The sequence below is a fragment of the Triticum dicoccoides genome, chromosome 1B (assembly GCF_002162155.2).
Source record: "Triticum dicoccoides isolate Atlit2015 ecotype Zavitan chromosome 1B, WEW_v2.0, whole genome shotgun sequence".
NCBI classification, from domain to species: domain Eukaryota; kingdom Viridiplantae; phylum Streptophyta; class Magnoliopsida; order Poales; family Poaceae; genus Triticum; species Triticum dicoccoides.
Genome location: NC_041381.1, coordinates 666,342,742 through 666,352,748, shown reverse-complemented (window position 1 = coordinate 666,352,748; position 10,007 = coordinate 666,342,742).

Sequence of the window (10,007 nt, the reverse complement as noted above, 5' to 3'; positions counted from 1 at the left end):
TGCAAGTACACACCGAATAGAGAAGATAGATATTGCAAGATGCATAAGCATTTAGAAACTAAATTATTGCAATAAAGGCTAGATAAGAATGCTAAAAATTCACATTTCCTTTGCCGTACTTGTGAACTTTGCAATGAACGTGGTCACTTACATCTCTGATCCAAATTATTTCATGATCGAATCGTGTCCAAAAATTGTGATTATTTGATTTCCCTTGCACATTATAATGAACTTAGTTTGTTTTGGGTTATGAAGAAATGAAACGTTTAACTAAGAATCTTCCAGAATTTATCCTTGAGAAACTCTTTGATTTTGATCTAGAGAAAATTTATTTGTATTGTGCGGTGAATGGCATTGAAAATCCTTATATTGCCAATTACCTAAAGAAAAGAAAGCAAATGGAAGATGAAGAGAATACTAATGAAAGGGAAGAGACTTCCCAATATCCTCCTATTATTGCTTATGATGAATCAGGTAACGAGGAGGACCCTTCTATTCAACTAATCTCATCAGTAAGGAGCACAAAGAAGAAGGTTGAACCCACACGTGATGTGAGGAAGAAAAATAAAAAATGGAGAAGCAAAGGTAAAAAGGTATCCCTCCCAAATGATGTTGCTCCTACTACTCATTGTGATGATGATAATTGCTATACTATTGCTGCTATCCATACTATTAATGATGAGAGTGATTATGCTTATGATATGAAAAGGCCCAAGCTTGGGGAAGCTATGTTTGATGAGGATGTCATATTTTGAGAATATATTTGCTAAAATTAATGTTTGTTCCAAGCTTAGGGATGCTACGTTTAATGAATATGATATTTTTAGCCTCCCAAGTTTTGATATGCAAAGTTGTCATGATGATAGCATGTCTCTTACCTATGATGATTATATTGATGAAAGTGGGTTTGGAAGAGTGTCAACTTTAGGAAGTAGTGATCCCACTATTTTGGAATATGTTGAATCTTATTGTGATGAATATGAAAGTGGATTTGGAAGAGTGTCAACTTTATTTAGTGATGATTCCACTATCTTGGAAGAGGTTTCAATCGATTATGATGAGAAGAAAGTTGCTACTTATGATGATTATTGTGAGGAAACTTATGCTATAAAAAGAAGTGATGATTATATTTATAAAACTTGTCATGATTATGCTTACTCTTTTTCTGAACATTACTATTTTAATGTGGAAACCACTTTTAGTGTTCGAGTCTCTTATGATACTCCCACTATCCGAATGAGAAGAATTTTGCTTCTGTGGAGAGTAATAAAAATTCTATGCTAGTAGATCATGAAAAAATGCTTTAGATGCTGGTTATATTGTTGAATTCATTCATGATGCTACTGAAAATTATTATGAGGGAGGATTATATGCTTGTAGGAATTGCAATAATATAAAGTTTCCTCTCTATGTGTTGAAAATTCTGAAGCTATGCTTGTTTTACCTTCCTATGCTAATTGATTATTGTTCACATAAGTTGTTTGCTCACAAAATCCCTATGCATAGGAAGTGGGTTAGACTTAAATGTGCTAGTCATATTCTTCAGGATGCTCTCGTTATATTTCAATTCTTATCTTTTTTGTGAGCATCATTGTCATCATCGCGCCTAGCTAGAAAGGCATTAAAGAAAAGGGCTTTTTGGGAGACAACCCAATATTTACCCTTACTATTTTTGTGTGTCCAGATGATTATGCTACTGTAGTAATCATGTTTTATAGCTTTTGTTCAAATAAAGTGCCAAATAGAGCCTTTGGGAAGACTTGGGTGAAGTCTTTATGATCTTGCTATAAAAAACAGAAACTTTAGCGCTCATGAGATTAGTTGCCATTTTTTTAGTGGAGAGTGCTTTTAGGTTGATTCTTTTTGCAGATGATTAATAGACAAATTCCTCAGGTCCACCAATTTATTTCAGAATTTTTGCAGTTCCAGAAGTATACGTTTGATACATATTACTATAGACTGTTCTGTTTTTTATCACGGACGGCAAAATCCTTTGTCGTCTGCTGGCGTACGGCAAACCGTCCGTCTGAACACGTGCCAGCAAAGGCCTTCTTTGACAGATTACTACAGACGGTTCTGTTTTTGACAGATTCTGTTTTCTATGTGTTGTTTGCTTATTTTGATAAATCTATGAGTAGTATCGGAGGGTATGAACCATAGATAATTTTGAATACAGTAGATATTACATCAATATGAATAAAGAATGAGTTCATTACAGTACCTAAGTGGTGATTTATTTTCTTGTACTAACGGAGCTTACAAGTTTTGTGTGGTTGAAGTTTTCAAGTTTTGGGTAAAGATTCGATGGACTATGGAATAAGGAGTGGCAAGAGCCTAAGCTTGGGGATGCCCAAGGCACCCCAAGGTAATATTCCATGACAACCAAGAGCCTAATCTTGGGGATGCCCCGGAAGGCATCCCCTCTTTCGTCTTCGTTCATCGGTAACTTTACTTGGAGCTATATTTTTATTTACCACATGATATGTGTTTTGCTTCGAGTGTCAATTTCTTTTGTTAGTATTTGCTTGCTGTTATTTATAATAATGTTTTGCATCTTTATTTTCTATAAAAATGTCAAGGATAGCCTTTACCATGCTTATTTTGCAAGTATACATGTTGCTGTTTCAAAACAGAAAGTTTACCGTTGTTGCGAAAATTCCCTAGAAAAGTCAGAGAATGATACAATGTTGAATCTTTCTTCGTAAACATCTCTGATAAATATTTTACAGCTTAATATTTTTCTTATAGTTTTTGGAGTTAGGGAAGTATGATGAATCTTGCATTTTTTACAGACTATACTATTTTGGCAGATTGCTGTTATGTTTGCATTGTTTGCATATGCTTGCTTGTTAAATGATTCTATTTTAGGATAGGAGTATTAAATATGCAGAGACATTTAGTATGCAATTTTGAATAATAATGTTAGTAATTTGTTACAGTAGAAAATGATAATTTTTGTGCATTGTTTTATACTAACTTATCTCACGAGTTCTTGTTGAGTTTGGTGTGAATGAAGCTTTCGAGATTTAGGAAACCAAGATATAAAAGGAATTAAGGAGACACAAAAGCTCAAGCTTGGGGATGCCCAAGGCACCCCAAGATAATATTTCAAGAAGTCTCAAGCATCTAAGCTTGGGGATGCCCCGGTAGGCATCCCACCTTTCTTCTTCAACAATTAACGGTTAGTATCAGTTGAACCTAAGTTTTTGCTTCGTCACATGAGTTGTGCTATCCTTGCAATGTCATTTTGTTTTGTTTTGCTTGCTTCTTGAATAAAATACATTAGATATGAAATACTTAAGTGAGAGAGAGTCTTCTCATAGCTATATAATTATTTGACTACTCATTGATCTTCACTTATATCTTTCGGAGTAGTTTGTCATTTGCTCTAGTGCTTCACTTATATCTTTTTAGAGCAAGGCGGTGGTTTTATTTTTTAGAAATTAATGAAATCTCATGCTTCACTTATATTATTTTGAGAGTCTTAAATAGCATGGTAATTTTAATGAAAACTATCATAGAAGTGAATTGGATGCTATGATCAATTTGATGCTTGATAATTGTTTTGAGATATAGAGGTGGTGATATTAGAGTCATGCTAGTTGGGTAATTGTGAATTTAAAGAATACTTGTTTTGAAGTTGGCAAGTCCCGTAGCATGCATGTATGGTAAAAGTTATGTAACAAATTTATTGCATGGGGTGCTCTTTTGATTACCTTCCCTTGTGTGGAGGTCGGGGGCGCGCGATGGTTAACTCCTACCAACCTCCCCCCTAGGAGCATGCGCGTGGTGCTTGGTTTTTGATGACTTGTACATTTTTACAATAAGTATGTGAGTTCTTTATGACTAATGTTGACTCCATGGATTATACGCACTTTTACCTTTCCATCATTGCTAGCCTCTTCGGTATCGTGCATTGCCCTTTCTCACCTTGAGAGTTGGTGCAAACTTCGCCGGTGCGTCCAAACCCCGTGATATGATACGCTCTGTCACACATAAACCTCCTTATATCTTCCTCAAAACAGCCACCATACCTACCTATAATGGCATTCCCATAGCCATTCCGAGATATATTGCCATGCAACTTTCCACCGTTCCGTTTATCATCATGACATACATTACTATTGTCATATTGCCTTGCATGATCATGTAGTTGACATCGTATTTGTGGCAAAGCCACCATGCATAAATTTTTATACATGTCACTCTTGATTCATTGCCCATCCCGGTACACCGCCGGAGGCATTCATATAGAGTCATATCTTGTTCTAGTTTCGAGTTGTAATTCATGAGTTGTAAATATATCATCATTATTAGAGCATTGTCCCTAAAGAAAAAAATGCCAAAGAAAAAAAGAAAGGCCAAAAATAAAAAAAACGAAGGCCAAATAAAAAAAAGAAAAAAAGAAAAAAAAGAAAAAAGGGGGCAATGATACTATCTTTTTCCACACTTGGGCTTCAAAGTAGCACCATGTTCTTCATATAGCGAGTCTCATATGTTGTCACTTTCATATACTAGTGGGAATTTTTCATTATAGAACTTGGCTTGTATATTCCTACGATGGGCTTCCTCAAATGCCCTAGGTCTTCATGAGCAAGCAAGTTGGATGCACACCCACTTAGTTTCTTTTGTTGAGCTTTCATACATTTACAGCTCTAGTGCATCCGTTGCATGGCAATCCCTACTCCTCATGTTGACATAAATTGATGGGAATCTCCATAGCCCGTTTATTATCCTCGTCAATATGAGACTTTCTCCCTTTTTGTCTTCTCCACACAACCTCCACCATCATATTCTATTCCACCCATAGTGCTATATCCATGGCTCATGCTCATGTATTGCGTGAAAGTTGAAAAATGTTTGGGATTGCTAAAGTATGAAACAATTGCTTGGCTGAAACCGGGGTTGTGCTTGATGGGAGTATTTTGTGTGATGAAAATGAAGCATAGCCTAACTATATGATTTTGTAGGGATGAACTTTCTTTAGCCATGATATTTTGAGAAGACATGATTGCTTTGATTAGTATGCTTGAAGTATTACTATTTCTTATGTCAATATGAACTTTTATTTTGAATCATTTGGATATGATCATTCATGCCACAACAAAAAGAAATTACATAGAGAAATATGCTAGGTAGCATTCCACATCAAAAAATTTGTTTTTATCATTTACCAACTCGAGGACGAGCAGGAATTAAGCTTGGGGATGCTTGATACGTGTCCAACGTATCTATAATTTTTGATTGTTCCATGCTATTATATTACCTATTTGGGATGTTTATGGGATTTACTTACACTTTTATATCATTTTTGGGCTAACCTACTAACCGGAGGCCCAGCCCATATTGCTGTTTTCTTGCCTGTTTCAGTGTTTCGAAGAAAAGGAATATCAAACGGAGTCCAAAAGGAATGAAATCTTCGGGAAACTTATTTTTGGAACATAAGCAATCCAGGGAACTTGGAGTGCAAGCCAGGGAAGCTTCGAGGAGGCCACGGGGGTGCCCCCTCTCTCGTGGGCCCCACGAGCGTCCCCCAACCGACTTCTTTCACCTATATATCTCCATATACCCTGAAAACATCGAAATGGAAGATAGATCGGGAGTTCCGCCGCCGCAAGCCTCTGTAGCCACCAAAGACCTGTCGGGAGCCTGTTCCGGCACCCTGCCGGAGGGGGGATCCCTCACCGGTGGCCATCTTCATCATCCTGACGATCTCCATGACGAGGGGGGAGTAGTTTACCCTCGGGGATGAGCGTATGTACCAGTAGCTATGTGTTTGATCTCTCTCTCTCTCTCGTGTTCTTGATTTGACACGATCTTGATGTATCGCGAGCTTTGCTATTATAGTTGGATCTTATGATGCTTCTCCCCCTCTACTCTCTTGTAATGGATTGAGTTTTCCCTTTGAAGTTATCTTATCGGATTGAGTCTTTAAGGATTTGAGGACACTTGATGTATGTCCTGCCGTGCTTATCTGTGGTGACAATGGGATATTCACGTGATCCACTTGATGTATGTTTTGGTGATCAACTTGCGGTTCAGTGACCTTGTGAACTTATGCATAGGGGTTGGCACACGTTTTTGTCTTGACACTCTGGTAGAAACTTTGGGGCACTCTTTGAAGTACTTTGTGTTGGTTGAATAGATGAATCTGAGATTGTGTGATGCATATCGTATAATCATGGCCACGGATATTTGAGGTGAGAATGGATTATCTAGGTGACATTAGGGTTTTGGTTTAATTTGTGTCTTAAGGTGTTATTCTAGTATGAACTCTATGATAGATCGAATGGAAAGAATAGCTTCATGTTATTTTTACTATGGACTCTTGAATAGATAGATCAAAAAGGATAACTTTGAGGTGGTTTCGTACCCTACCATAATCTCTTCGTTTGTTCTCCGCTATTAGTGACTTTGGAGTGACTCTTTGTTGCATGTTGTGGGATAGTTATATCATCCAACTATGTTATTATTGTTGAGAGAACTTGCACTACTGAAAGTATGAACCTTAGGCCTTGTTGCCTAGCATTGCAATACCGTTTACGCTCACTTTTATCATTAGTTACCTTGCTATTTTTATAATTTTAGATTACAAATACCTTTATCTACAATCAATATTGCACTTGTATCACCATCTCTTCGCCGAACTAGTGCACATATACAATTTACCATTGTATTGGGTGTGTTGGGGACACAAGAGACTTTTTGTTATTTGGTTGCGGGGTTGCTTGAGAGAGACCATCTTCATCCTACGCCTCCCACGGATTGATAAACCTTAGGTCATCCACTTGAGGGAAATTTGCTACTTTCCTAGAAACCTATGCACTTGGAGGCCCAACAACGTCTACAAGAAGAAGGTAGTGTAGTAGACATCAAGCTCTTTTCTAGCGCCATTGCCGGGGAGGTGAGTGCTTGAAGGTATATCTTTAGATCTTGCAATTGAATCTTTTTGTTTCTTGTTTTATCACTAGTTTAGTATACAAAAGAAAACTACAAAAAATGGAATTGAGTTTGCCTCATATGCTTCATCTTTTTAATATCTTTCGTGAGAATGATGGTAAGGAAAATTGTGCTCAAGTGCTAGAAGAAGAATGCATTAAATTGTTTGGAACTAAATATTTGAATGATGAGCATGATTGCAATGTTGTTAGTATGAACTCCTTGAATATCCATAGTACTAATGATGATTACACTAGTTATGATGGAAATGTCTCCTATAAACAGGTCGATTTTTGTGGAGTGAATTGAGTTTGCAAGTACACACCGAATAGAGAAGATAGATATTGGAAGAGACATAAGCATTTAGAAACTAAACTGTTGCAAGAAAGGCTAGATAAGAATGCTGAAAATTCACATTTCCTTTGCCGTACTTGTGAACTTTGCAATGAACGCGGTCATTTACATCTCTGATGCAAATTATTTCATGACCGAATCGTGTCCAAAAATTGTGATGATTTGACTTCCCTTGCACATTATAATGAACTTAGTTTGTTTGGGTTATGAAGAAATGAAACGTTTAACTAAGAATCTTCCAGAATTTGTCCTTGATAAACTCTTTGATTTTGATCTAGAGAAAATTTATTTGTATTGTGTGGTGAATTGCATTGAAAATCCTTATATTGCTAATTACCTAAAGAAAAGAAAGCAAATGGAAGATGAAGAGAATACCAATGAAAGGGAAGAGACTTCCCAATATCCTCCTATTATTGCTTATGATGAATTTGGTAACGAGGAGGAGCCTTCTATTCAACCAATCTCATCAATAAGGAGCACAAAGAAGAAGGTTGAACCCACATGTGATGTGAGGAAGAAAAAAAACAGAGAAGCAAAGGTAAAAAGGTATCCCTCCCAAATGATGTTGCTCCTACTACTCATTGTGATGATGATAATTACTATACTATTGGTGCTATCCATACTATTAATGATGAGAGTGATTATGCTTATCATATGAAAAGGCCCAAGCTTAGGGAAGCTATGTTTGATGAGGATGGCATATTTGAGAATATATTTGCTGAAATTAATGTTTGTTCCAAGCTTAGGGATGCTACGTTTAATGAATATGATATTTTTAGCCTCCCAAGTTTTGATATGCAATGTTGTTATGATGATAGCAAGCCTCTTACCTATGATGATTATATTGGTGAAAGTGGGTTTGGAAGAGTGCCAACTTTAGGAAGTAGTGATCCCTCTATGATATTGATGAAAGTTGCTACTTATGATAATTATTTTGAGGAAACCTATGCTATAAAAAGTAGTGATGGTTATATTTATAAAACTTGTTATGATTATGCTTACCCTTTTTCTGAACATTACTCTTTTAATGTGGAAACAACTTTTAGTATTCGAGTCTCTTATGATGCTCCCGCTATTCCGAATGAGAAGAATTTTGCTTATGTGGAGAGTAATAAAAATTCTATGCTAGTAGATCATGAAAAGAATGCTTTAGGTGCTGGTTATATTGTTGAATTCATTCATTATGCTACTGAAAATTATTATGAGGGAGGATTATATGCTTGTAGGAATTGCAATAATATAAAGTTCCCTCTCTATGTGTTGAAAATTCTGAAGCTATGCTTGTTTTACCTTCCTATGCTAATTGATTATTGTTCCCATAAGTTGTTTGCTCACAAAATCCCTATCCATAGGAAGTGGGTTAGACTTAAATGTGCTAGTCATATTCTTCATGATGCTCCCGTTATGTTTCAATTCTTATCTTTTATGTGAGCATCATTGTCATCATCGTGCCTAGCTAGAAAGGCATTAAAGAAAAGCGCTTGTTGGGAGACAACCCAATATTTGTCCTTACTATTTTTTTGTGTCCACATGATTATGCTACTGTAGTAATCATGTTTTATAGCTTTTGTGTCAATAAAGTGCCAAATAGAGCCTTTGGGAAGACTTGGGTGACGTCTTTATGATCTTGCTGTAGAAAACAGAAACTTTAGCGCTCATGAGATTAGCTGCCATTTTTTACTGGAGAGTGCTTTTAGGTTGATTCTTTTTGTAGATGATTAATAGACAAATTCCTCAGGTCCACCAATTTATTTCAGAATTGTTGTAGTTCCAGAAGTATACGTTTGATACATATTACTACAGACTGTTCTCTTTTTGATCACAGACGGCAAACTCCTTTGTCGTCTGCTGGCGGACGGCAAACCGTTCGTCTGAACACGTGCCAGCAAAGGCCTTCTTTGCCGTCCACTTCCTGGAAACGGACGGGAAAGGGTTGTCCATCTGCCGTTGGTGGCCTACAGACGACAACGATTGTGGATGGTAGTGAGGTGGGGTGAGAGCCGTTAGGGGTTAACGGCGTGTTTTGCCGTCAGCCAGCAGACGGCAAAGAGGCTATGGTCTTTGTCGTCCGCTGGAAGACGAAAAAGTGCTCAAACATGCCAGTCCCAGGAATCACAGGTATCTGCCACGTGGCATGTTTGCCGTCAGCTAGTTGATAGCAAAGAGCCTGTACAACCCTGTTTTTAATTTAATTCATTCAATTTGACAACAATTCACAGATATACATAGATATACATATATACACAACAAGCATATCCAACACACAAGTTTCATCATATATACAAACATAACCAACACATATATAGTTCCATGCATCCTTACGTATTACAAAAGTTTCACATTGTTTATGCATCCATCCATATATAACAAGTTCCAACCATGCAAGTTCATTGATACAAAATTAAAGCACAAGTACAAAATTAAAGCACAAATGGAGAAGAAGAAGAAGAAGAAGAAGAAGAAGAAGAAGTACTTCTTCTTCTTCTTCTTCTTCTTCTTCTTCTTCTTCTTCTTCTTCTTCTTCTTCTTCTTCTTTTCTTTCTTCTTCTCCCTCCTCCTCTTCCTCCCTCCTCCTCCTCCTTCTACTCTTATTCTTCTTCTAAACTAAAACTAAAGCAAATCTAAAATAAACTAAACTAAAAATAAAACTAAAACTAAAATGATAGCAAAACTAAAGTAAAACTATAACTAAAACAGAAACTAAATTAACATAA